At 45.2% G+C, this 9,975-nt stretch overlaps 1 long non-coding RNA gene across 1 annotated transcript; it reads right to left on the bottom strand.

Annotated features, from left to right (window-relative positions):
* Nucleotides 1–3,708: 3,708 nt before the first annotated feature.
* LOC134456274 (uncharacterized) lies at nucleotides 3,709–4,639 on the bottom strand. The gene is made up of 3 exons (XR_010036293.1): nucleotides 4,622–4,639; nucleotides 4,050–4,230; nucleotides 3,709–3,782 (listed from the first exon to the last, which is right to left on the bottom strand). It is a non-coding gene; the product is annotated as an uncharacterized LOC134456274 (long non-coding RNA).
* Between the last annotated feature and the right edge of the window lie 5,336 nt (nucleotides 4,640–9,975).

Below are 9,975 nucleotides of genomic sequence, written 5' to 3'. Positions count from 1 at the left end.
AGCATTTTAAATGTTGATTGGGGCAAATCCGAAAAGCATCTACTGAAGAAACGGAAGAAAACACTGTAGTCCGCACAGTATGGATTCTGATAATGATAGCAATAATTACGACGTTGGCACTTATCCCCCTGGCTTGCTAGCTGTGCGTTGGATGGATGTAGGCTAGTGGAATAGGCTACTTGAAGAAGTTGTGATGAAGACAACGAAGGTATTTACCCGCTGTGGTGGCATGTTGGCAAGTTTGTATGATCCAAACGCTATGCCCGTGCTCATCAAGTTACTTTTTTCTTGATGGAGTGCGTGAAATATTGCTGCAAATGGTAGCCAGTATTCCAATACAAACGTATCCAAATGACAGTGGAGCGCACTGTTTATTTTCGAGAAGAAAGAATGGCGTGGTGCGTGGAATAAGCTCGCCAATGTTTCACATTGAGCCTGTTTTGCGTTGTTCCCAGACATCCCAAGTGTAAAACACTGAGGGAGGTGATTATCCTAATTTTGATAATTAAACCAACCAGCAATCTCGCCCGCACGCTATATGACATTATAAGAAAGAAAGAAAGAAACAGGGATAAAATGTGTCTATCCCAACTCGCGGGATCAATCAATTGGCTTTCAGGAAGACTCCCTTCATGTCATGAGCTTCAGATAGTCTGCGCTATATTTCGTGTGAGCGCTATGCCATAGGCTACATGCCGTGAACGTTTATTTTACATGCCGCTGAACTCTTTGGATGTTTGTAGGCCTATTTGGACATATAGCCTTAACTTGTTGCGCGTGTCGTTTCTGACCAATAGCTGAACGACCTCAGGGCGCATGGCTTTCTTGTCGATTTTGGTCCGCTTACTGAAATGTACACAGTCTGAAAGCCAACCGCACCAAATTTTTAAAATTAGGTTCGGACCAAACAAAGTGAACTATCGGACTTTCCTGGTCTGAATACGCCCTTAGTTTGCATAAATGCAATGCAACATTATAATAACGCTTATTATTTTCGTTTAACAGCGAATACATGGCTTCAAATTAACACTTTCAGACAAACATTATTTATGCATTAATGAAGTAGTAGGCAGCCTAAACTAAAAAGTCTCCGGTAGAATACAAATCATAGCCTACCGCTAGGGGGCATTAACCTAGACTTACTAGATTCTGCCAGTTGCTACATTGTAGCTTGTAGAAAAAAATGGTTGTTCGGGCCAGTCTGCAAGTGGATCCTCAGTTCCACTACGTGTGCACACAATGTATTGATTTACCAAGTCAAGTGTGGGCCTAATTAACATTTCATTAGGCCATGGAAGTCTTCACCGAAGACAGGTAAGGATCTAGCATTAGGAAATGCCTTGCTCTTTCCTCTAGTGAATTTAGCATAAGGCCTACAGTACATTTACACTTGTCATATTGGGCGCGGGCACACGTGTTGCATTATGGGATATCGGATCCATGTTTCGTGCCTTACCGCTAGTAAACAAAGGCAGACGCGAAACAAAGACCGAGGAAGAAACACGATTTTACTGAGAGAGAAACATGCTAAAATGCAAGAAAGGATGTGGAATATATAGGGACACGTTGCAGAAAGAAGCCAGAGATCGGTATATGGAGAAGATTGGCCTTATAAATGGACTGGATCCGTATGAAGTCCCTAGTAAGGAATGAAGTTGCCTTACTGCCTAAGTTCACCCTTTCGGATATCATTGCTTATCTAGTCTGCTCTGCTGTGTCAGTGCTCATACTCTGAACGAGTTTAAGTGTTACAAGTCAGTAGAAGCCTTCAAACAAGTGAACGCTGGACATCTGAGTGGTATGGAGGTCATTAAACAGGAGGAGAATGTCGTGGTCAGAGCAGAGGTAAGCTAAAATCTGTTTCTACTGCTGTACAGATGCAACACGTGTTTTCAAGTGTTCTAAACGGTATTTAAGGCAGTGATCTGACTAGATGTAATGTAAACATTCAGTGGTTGTCATGCACGTCCTAAGATATACAAAGAAACAGTATATTGTACATATTATTACAAAAATAAACACAGCAGTAGGCTATCAGGCATTGATGTTAACTTTTGCTCACAGGCTAGTAGTTTTTTATGGTAGTGGTGGTCAATCTACTAGTGGGTAGCAGTCCTGCATAGAGTGAAACTTTGTCATTGTTATGAAAGTGAACAATGCCTATCCATTTTTTTGTTTCCTTAGGTCATGCACTCCCAGCGCGTAAACGACCCTCCGCTGAAACAGTGGATCATCATAACTGGCAGCTGGGAGGTCAGCTGTGCCCACTGTACCTGTATGGCTGGCATTGCGGAGTCCTGTACGCATGTTGGGGCTCTGCTGTTCGCAATAGTCAACTTACCGCAAACGAGAGGCAAAGACTGTGACAGCACTATGCAACTCAAACAAGGCCACAGGTATTACGCACAGGTGCAGACACAGATCTTTGTGACAGGTTCCTCTTACTGTGACTTTGTAGTGTGGACACTGAAAGATCTGGTCGTGGTCAGAGTTGTGCCAGATGTTGTGCCAGATGTTGGCACAGGAATTTTTCCGCAAGGGTTCCTCCCTGAGCTCATCTGCCGGTACTACTGTACACCCGAGACCCCTCTACACCACAGCGCACCAGAGTTTTTACTGTGAAATCAAAGAACAGCAAAGCAGCCACAGCACCAGCACCAAAGCAGCAGTGGAAAACAGTGAGGAACCCAAAATCAGCAAGGAATGAGACCAACAAAGAATATGTGTGGTGTGTGTACAGAGTGCCTGAGGAGCTAGACACCATGGTTTGCTGTGACAACAGCAGCTGTGCGACGCAGTGGTACCACCTCACCTGTGTTGGACTTGATGCGGCCATTGCAGAAGAGGAGGCATGGTATTGTGATGCTTGCCTCTAATCACAAGGTGGTAGTTTTGCAGAGGTATTCCTGCACTGCACTGAAGTTCTGCACAATTTTCTTTTTTCTTTTTTGAATATTTTTTTTTTATACGGTCTGTTAAGATAATTTGTCATTTAATATAATTTGTCCCCCCCCCCCCCCCCCCCCCCCCCCCCCCCCCCCCCCCCCCCCCCCCCCCCCCCCCCCCCCCCCCCCCCCCTTTATAGTACTCAGGTGTTCTGAAGTTGAACTACTACTGTTAAGATATTGCAATAATTTCCTTTGTCCGCCCCTCCCCACCATTACAATAATATTTTGCCTTGTACTTTTTCAAATGCACCGTTTTGTGCTCTCAGGTTCTCAAGTTGCACTGTGAATTTATGTCAACACTACTGTTAAGATATTTCAATACAATTACAACATTTTGCCTTACTGTACTTACAGATCTCAGGTTATCACTAGTTGCACTTTCAGTATTTACAGTGATTCAAAACGACATACTTGAAATGACTTTTGTCTTATTACTTTACTTGTGAATAAAATTATGCACACTTGAGTCTCAAAGCACATTTATTTCAGTCAACTTCAGCTTTGCACAACACTCCTGCTCATGATGGTCAGAGTACAACATACAGACACAATCTTGTCAAGGAATGTTTTTTCTTCACCTTCACATGGCAACACCATGTTGATGGGCACTTTTGCAGACAAAATTGTGTATTTGTTTCAGACAGTTCCAATCACCCTTTCCACGTGAATTCGGAGATGAGCAATTGGTCCTTGTGTTTTCCACATCTCTTGCTTCCAATTGACAGTGTCCTCTTGTGAAGGCGGGGATCTTTACCTCAGCACACACGGCCCCCTGGTCAGCTTCATCCTCTAGGCCTGCAGGTGCTGATGCTGATGCTCCCCCAGTTGTCTCCACTGTGGATCAGATACAGATTTTATTAGCCCAATGTGTCATGCAAATACAATGCCCATGCAAAAGGGACAAAACATATCTTAACAAGGCTGATGAGCAGAATCAAAACCACTCGCCGAAGAGTCAAAATAATCCATTGTTTTGAAACACTTAACATTTCATTGGACAGACATAGATTTAAGATATGCACCCAATCTAGATGGAGAAAAGACATTAGAGCCTTAGAGCCCTCATTGTTTTTAATTTTGTCAAAGGTATGTAAGGCTTACCTGGTGTAACAAGGGGTGTCTCATCCATCGACGCTATGCTCTCAGTCCTTCGTCGTTTTCTTTGTTCCTGTCTCATAGCGAGAAGTCTCGGTGGTGGTGGTGACTGTCTTGGTCGTGTACCCCAAGTGCAGTGATGGTGCCCAATCCGGATGGGAGGTGTTCATTTCATTTGCTGGTGTACCTAGTGAAACAACCAGTGTTATTACTATGCTGTGCAGCTTACTAATACGTATGTGGCAGAAAATAAGAGTGTTGTAGAAAGGGAAATCGGGTGCTACACAGTCTTCTGATGAAGACGCATATCGAAATCTTACTGATAGTAGGCCTACTGGTAAAATAAACAACAGGAAAGACAACCGTGTGGCACCAGATACCTTTCCACTTATGATGTAGCCCTGCTCTAAATGCACCTGGTTTATCATTTAAAAGCATGGAGTGCATATTTCCTTTGTTTAAAAAGGGTGTTGTGTTTCAATGGGCCTGGCTAGCTATGCCAGCTACAGTAGGCTGTAGATTAGCCAACAGTGGTTGATGAAAGAAACAGTGCATTTAACGAAAACTATTTCACTTACCAAAATGAAAATGCAGAGTGCACACTTGTCAGGATTGAGTGGAAAGTTATTTTTGGTCATCTTACAGCAGTGACCCATGCTAGCCGACGACACTTTGTTATGTCCGAGACTTGGTCACCATGGTGCTGCCTCCAAGAAGGAAATGAGTAGAAAGATAATCCAATTCCCCCTTTCCTATGGTGGCTTGCGCTATTGCACCCCACGACACAACAACGATGGACAATAGTGGCAAAGAAAAGTGAGCAGCAAGATAGTTAAAAATCACAATTAAGTAGCAAGACCAGGCGAGACTACATCCTGCGCTGCGCTGGAAAACAATGGGAAAAAGGGACGTCTATGCACTAAACATGGCAGATCCAGCGCGGTGACGTCATATGCCCGTTCCCAATATTAAAACATTGAAGTGTAAAACTCCTCCAAGTACACAGTTATGGCAAACACCATAAAGGGCCTAGCAATGGTGTGTGTGTGTGTGTGTGTGTGTGTGTGTGTGTGTGTGTGTGTGTGTGTGTGTGTGTGTGTGTGTGTGGTGAGCAGCGGTCATTGATAGTGGGATTAGACCAGCCCGCCCAAACTCTGAATGGCTGGTGTGTGCCTGTGGTGCTCAAGCATCTTGACTAAAACTCATTTTAAAACCCCTATATCACTTTCATGATTTCTTCATTAGTCACGATTGTCATATTTTATGAGTGAGTTGATTCTCCAGCCTCCACCACCTGTCCTCTCCACGTATGCGGTTAGAGAGCCAGACTCAGAGCCTGGCTTGCTCCCCCTGCATGTGAGCCGCATGATTCATCGGACAACCAGGCCGTGTGTCGCAACCCTCAACCTGTCAAGTCTCGAGACACGTCTGATATAGTGTTTGATTTAAAAAAAAGAAAAAAAAAACTTTTATCATGTAGGCTGACACACCCCAGAACCACACCTTCCTACGTCAGGTCCCGGCCTGGTCCAGTTCAGGGCTTAGTGCCTCCATAGTCTAGCCGGCTGGCCACGCTCACTGTAAAGTTCCAGTCAATTCGCATTCCCTTCACATTACATCTAGATCGAGTCTTCTGGGACATTACTTGTGTTGCCAGAAAAACAACTAATAATCAAAAAGGGGAGGGACAAAGGTGGTGGCGGGGAACAAACACCAACTCATTACAAGCAGATTACATGTCACGACCAAACATTAGCATTTAGTTAAAAAATGAGACACACATTTTAATTTTCTCACAACTCACACCAGTTTTAGTTTCTCAATTTGGCCATTCCAGAACCTCTCTACGAATGAAATGAATGGATCAATGACAGGGTTTTTGGGGATCAGACGTCAGGTGGTACAATCCCAGCTAATGCCCATAAATCAATGAATAATTGGACATTAATTTATTGCAAAGAATGAGCTTTTTAGATAATCCACTTAAAGCAAAAAAACAACAAAAATCATTGAATCCATACAGCAGTTGCATTAGCTGTCTTTGCACCACCCCCGACATGTGCTACTACAATCGTCCCAGTATAAGGGATTCTAAGACTATAGGCGAGACCATCCCATCCCAAGCCCCTTGCCCAAGAGATACACATGGTATCTGAACAGACGTCTAGCACGAGAGGAAGGAACCAGTGGGGACTTCAGTGTAATTTCAAACCCCTGGCCAGGCACTGGACCTCTGGGTTGTAAATGTTTTAACAATGTCGAGCGTTATACAGCTGTTGTGGGAGCTGCTAACTGTAAGATGTCTTAAAGGTCCCCCCTGTATTGTTGTCTCTGGCTGCACACAGCCGGGCTGACTCATGCATCGAGCCAGCGTCTCAGTTCACAAACTCACTGTTGTTTAGAAGAGGACAACAACAACAGTCACGTATAGGGCCGCTGACAGCTCGTGCCGGGCCCGTGAAAAAGTCATTTGAGAAGGTACCCCCCTCTCCCCATCCCCACTCAATACAGACCAAATTCTGGGACGCGCACTCTCCCTGGGCCTGGGACGCGCACTCTCCCTGGGCCTGGGTCAACCGTCCCCTTTGTCCCTCCCCCCGGCGTGTTCCCTGGCCACCTAGCCCTAGACATGCTCTCCGGGGGAGCTTTAATACGTCATAGCAGCCAGCCAACTGTGTAAATATCGGTAGTTCTTGAGAAACAGCGTTCATTAGCACAGTGATATATACATTGCTATATTTATAAACAGATGACTTGATGTTTGGAAGGATGTCATAGCATGCCTCGTGCACATCTGTAAGCAATCACAGAAGCAAACTGATGAAAATACAGTACATGAATCGGGTTGGTGGGTTTGTTGCTACGGGACCCGTAGATTTGATGCTATACGCTGACCACAGCTATGAAGATGTCTGACACATTTGGACAATGTTAGCTCAGGATAGGTCCTCTCCTCTGATGAACTCTTCAACACAGGCCTGTAGAATTGAACTTTGGCCCTGCCGTGGCCAACTGAAAAAGAAAAAAAGAATAAATTCTGAGGGTCAAATGTAACACTGTTCTAGCTGGTCCTACTCTCTAGCGCAGGGGTGGGGAACCTATGTCTCGAGGGCCATTTGTGGCCCTTGAGGCCGTTTTATCCCGCCCCCGATATAATTTTAATGTTATGCAGCTCCACATGAAAGATGACATATTTTGTAAAGGAATCTCAGAAATTACATTGGCAATACAATTAAGTTATTTTCGGGGCAGGTGGGCCTTTTTTTTTAAAGGTGGCTGCCTTCAATATGGGCCTAAAATGCAGGGGGAAATCCTGGTTTGTGTTCACAGTACGGCCCTTGGAGGACACTTACGGCCCTTGGAGTAATTTGAAGTGGCCCCTCGAATGAAAAAGGTTCCCCACTCCTGCTCTACCGTGTTGACTTAACACTTCAAAATGTACTTTGTGTATAACAGAGTGAAAGACTAGATGGGATACAGCACACGTCACCCAAAATAGCGGAACAGGAGAGATGTGAATTCAGAGGAAGAGGGAAATGAGCAGCCCCATGAACGGATCCCTGAGAGAGTGACGTGTCCTGTCAATATGGCCGACCCAACGAGTTGCACCACACACTGCTCCCAGATCAGTGGTTAGGGTCAGGGCTAGGGGAGAGTTAGCATTGTTTCTCACAGTCTTAGTCAAGGTCTATTAGGAGTTAGGCGGTGTCAGACATGTAAATAGCCTATAATTATTGGTAATATCATATGATCACCCCCCCACCCCCCAAAAAAACAAATAAAAATCCCACATAGCTCAATTATTGTTAAGCAACCTTAAGAACTACATTCACAATACACAATACAACATCTTCATCTTTTAAGGAGACCTCGTCAAGGTGATAGGTGGTAGGTGGACTTAAGTAGGCCTACTGGGGTTGTGTTAAGAGTCTACTGTTAGCTCATTTCAACAAAGCAGTGCATATCGTCAGAACACAACACCCCGAGCAGCCAGGACCGGATTAACATACAGGCTAGATATGTCTGCAGCCTAGGGGCCTCCACCTGTCAGATAGGCCAAAGTGGAGGGGAAATCAGTGAGAGAAGAATTTTGACAAGATGCGGAATTAAAAAGTTAGTCCGCTGTAGAGTTTGAATTTTCAATTTTGTTAATAATTATTCCTGGCTCGGAATTAGGACACCGTCTACCTAATTTTATTGCAGAATTTGTCTTCTGCGGGGCCTACATCAATAACCTATAGCCTAGGGACCCCATACCATCTTAATCCGGCCCTGCTGACACCTGAATCCCTGCAGCAGGCCCAAGCCTGAGCCAGAGCATGGTGAGGTGCAGAACAGAGTAACACTGGGCAATTCAAAGCACCACCGTCTACGGCCCTGATTTTGGATAGAGCTGGAGATTGGTCCTGTTCTATGTTGTGCTGTGCCATGCAGCAGGCCTGCAGGCCTCTGCCACCATGTCTGCCATATCCAGTGTGGCAGAACATTGCTGCACTCACTGCCAGGAACAAGCACGCTGGCACGCACTGGTGCACACACAGGCACAGACACAAACACACACACGCACGCACACACAAATACACACACAATCAGGAGAAACACAGCAATTCCTCCCCATTCCCACTGACACACACAGAGATAAACATGCAGAGAGAGAGAGAGAGAGGGCAATACATGCACACACCAACACAACACATACAGCGCAGCATCAGTCAGTGTGAGCTTCGGCTGACTGGCGGAGAGACAGGCGGTGACTCATTTCTGAAGACTTTTCCACCAAAGCTTGAGCACCCAGAGAGAAACAGACTTCACGAGAAACACCCACTCAAGAAAAAGCAATGAGCAGGGCAGAATGATCGAAAGGAGAGAGAGAGAGAGAGAGACAGAGGATGAGGCAGAGACAGAGAGAGAGAGAGAGAGAGAGAGAGGAGTTGGCAGAATGCAGTAACTTTGTGACGCTACACTCCCCAACTGTCAGCTGTGCTCGCTTGCTTGCTGAGCTATAGGGCTCAGGCGTTTTTCCCTCTCCCTGCTCTCCGGTGGTGGTGGTGTAATAATTCACTTTGCCTATAGCCTGCTGTGAACTGCTGAGAACCTGGGGGAGATTGGCACACGGGGTTATTAAACACTGGAAATAGTCGGAATGAATCAATTTGATTGAATGACACACCGGCTCAAGTCTATAGTGCTGCTGTGGGTTTTTTTCTGCTACAATCTCCACCCTATTTTTCTGTTTTTCAAAGTGAATCCAATACACTGAATTGAAGAATTGTAAGCTACCATTACTAAGAAGCCTGGCTTCTGCTTGCTTGCTTGCTTGGGGGGCTACCTATTTTTATGAGCCGTTCACTCAGGCATGGTTTTATGTGCCCTGCTGGTATCCCCTCTTAGTTCTGTGGCGGCACGGCAGCTCTTTCCTACCAGGCTTATTTTATGATCCAAGTCTCCAGCCGTAAAAGAGATCAGAACAAAAAGTAGCTGGGGGTGAGATATACAGTGCTCTTTCGTGTGGCTTGTTGTCTGTCTTAAAAAGATGCCGTTGAACTCTGATAGGCCTATGTGTCTCGTCGGGACCTGGCGTCAAGGGGCAGCTGCCATTGATTTTTTAAATTCAAAATGCGAGTGACAAACACAAAGCAACACAAACGAGTCCCAAAATGTCATCTGTAATCTCTCAACACCAAGCTTTGCCTGTGGAGACAGATAATTATTGTCAGAGGAAGAGTGTTTCAGAGGCATTCACAGGCAATCACCCTCCAGGACCCCTGCTTAGTTGTTGTAAAAGCCTTACCAATGCTGTAGAGAAAGAATTCTACTGCCACCTTGTGTCCAATTTCGGAATTACAGTTTGACATATAGTATAACTCCCCATGCCTAGAGTACATTTCACCTCACTAACCAGGGGTGAGTTTCTCAAAAGGGAAGTTGTTAG

Source organism: Engraulis encrasicolus, chromosome 10 (genome assembly GCF_034702125.1).
Source record: "Engraulis encrasicolus isolate BLACKSEA-1 chromosome 10, IST_EnEncr_1.0, whole genome shotgun sequence".
Classification (NCBI taxonomy): Eukaryota; Metazoa; Chordata; class Actinopteri; order Clupeiformes; family Engraulidae; genus Engraulis; species Engraulis encrasicolus.
Note: the sequence above shows the minus strand (reverse complement) of the source record. Positions and strands in the feature narration are given on the sequence as shown.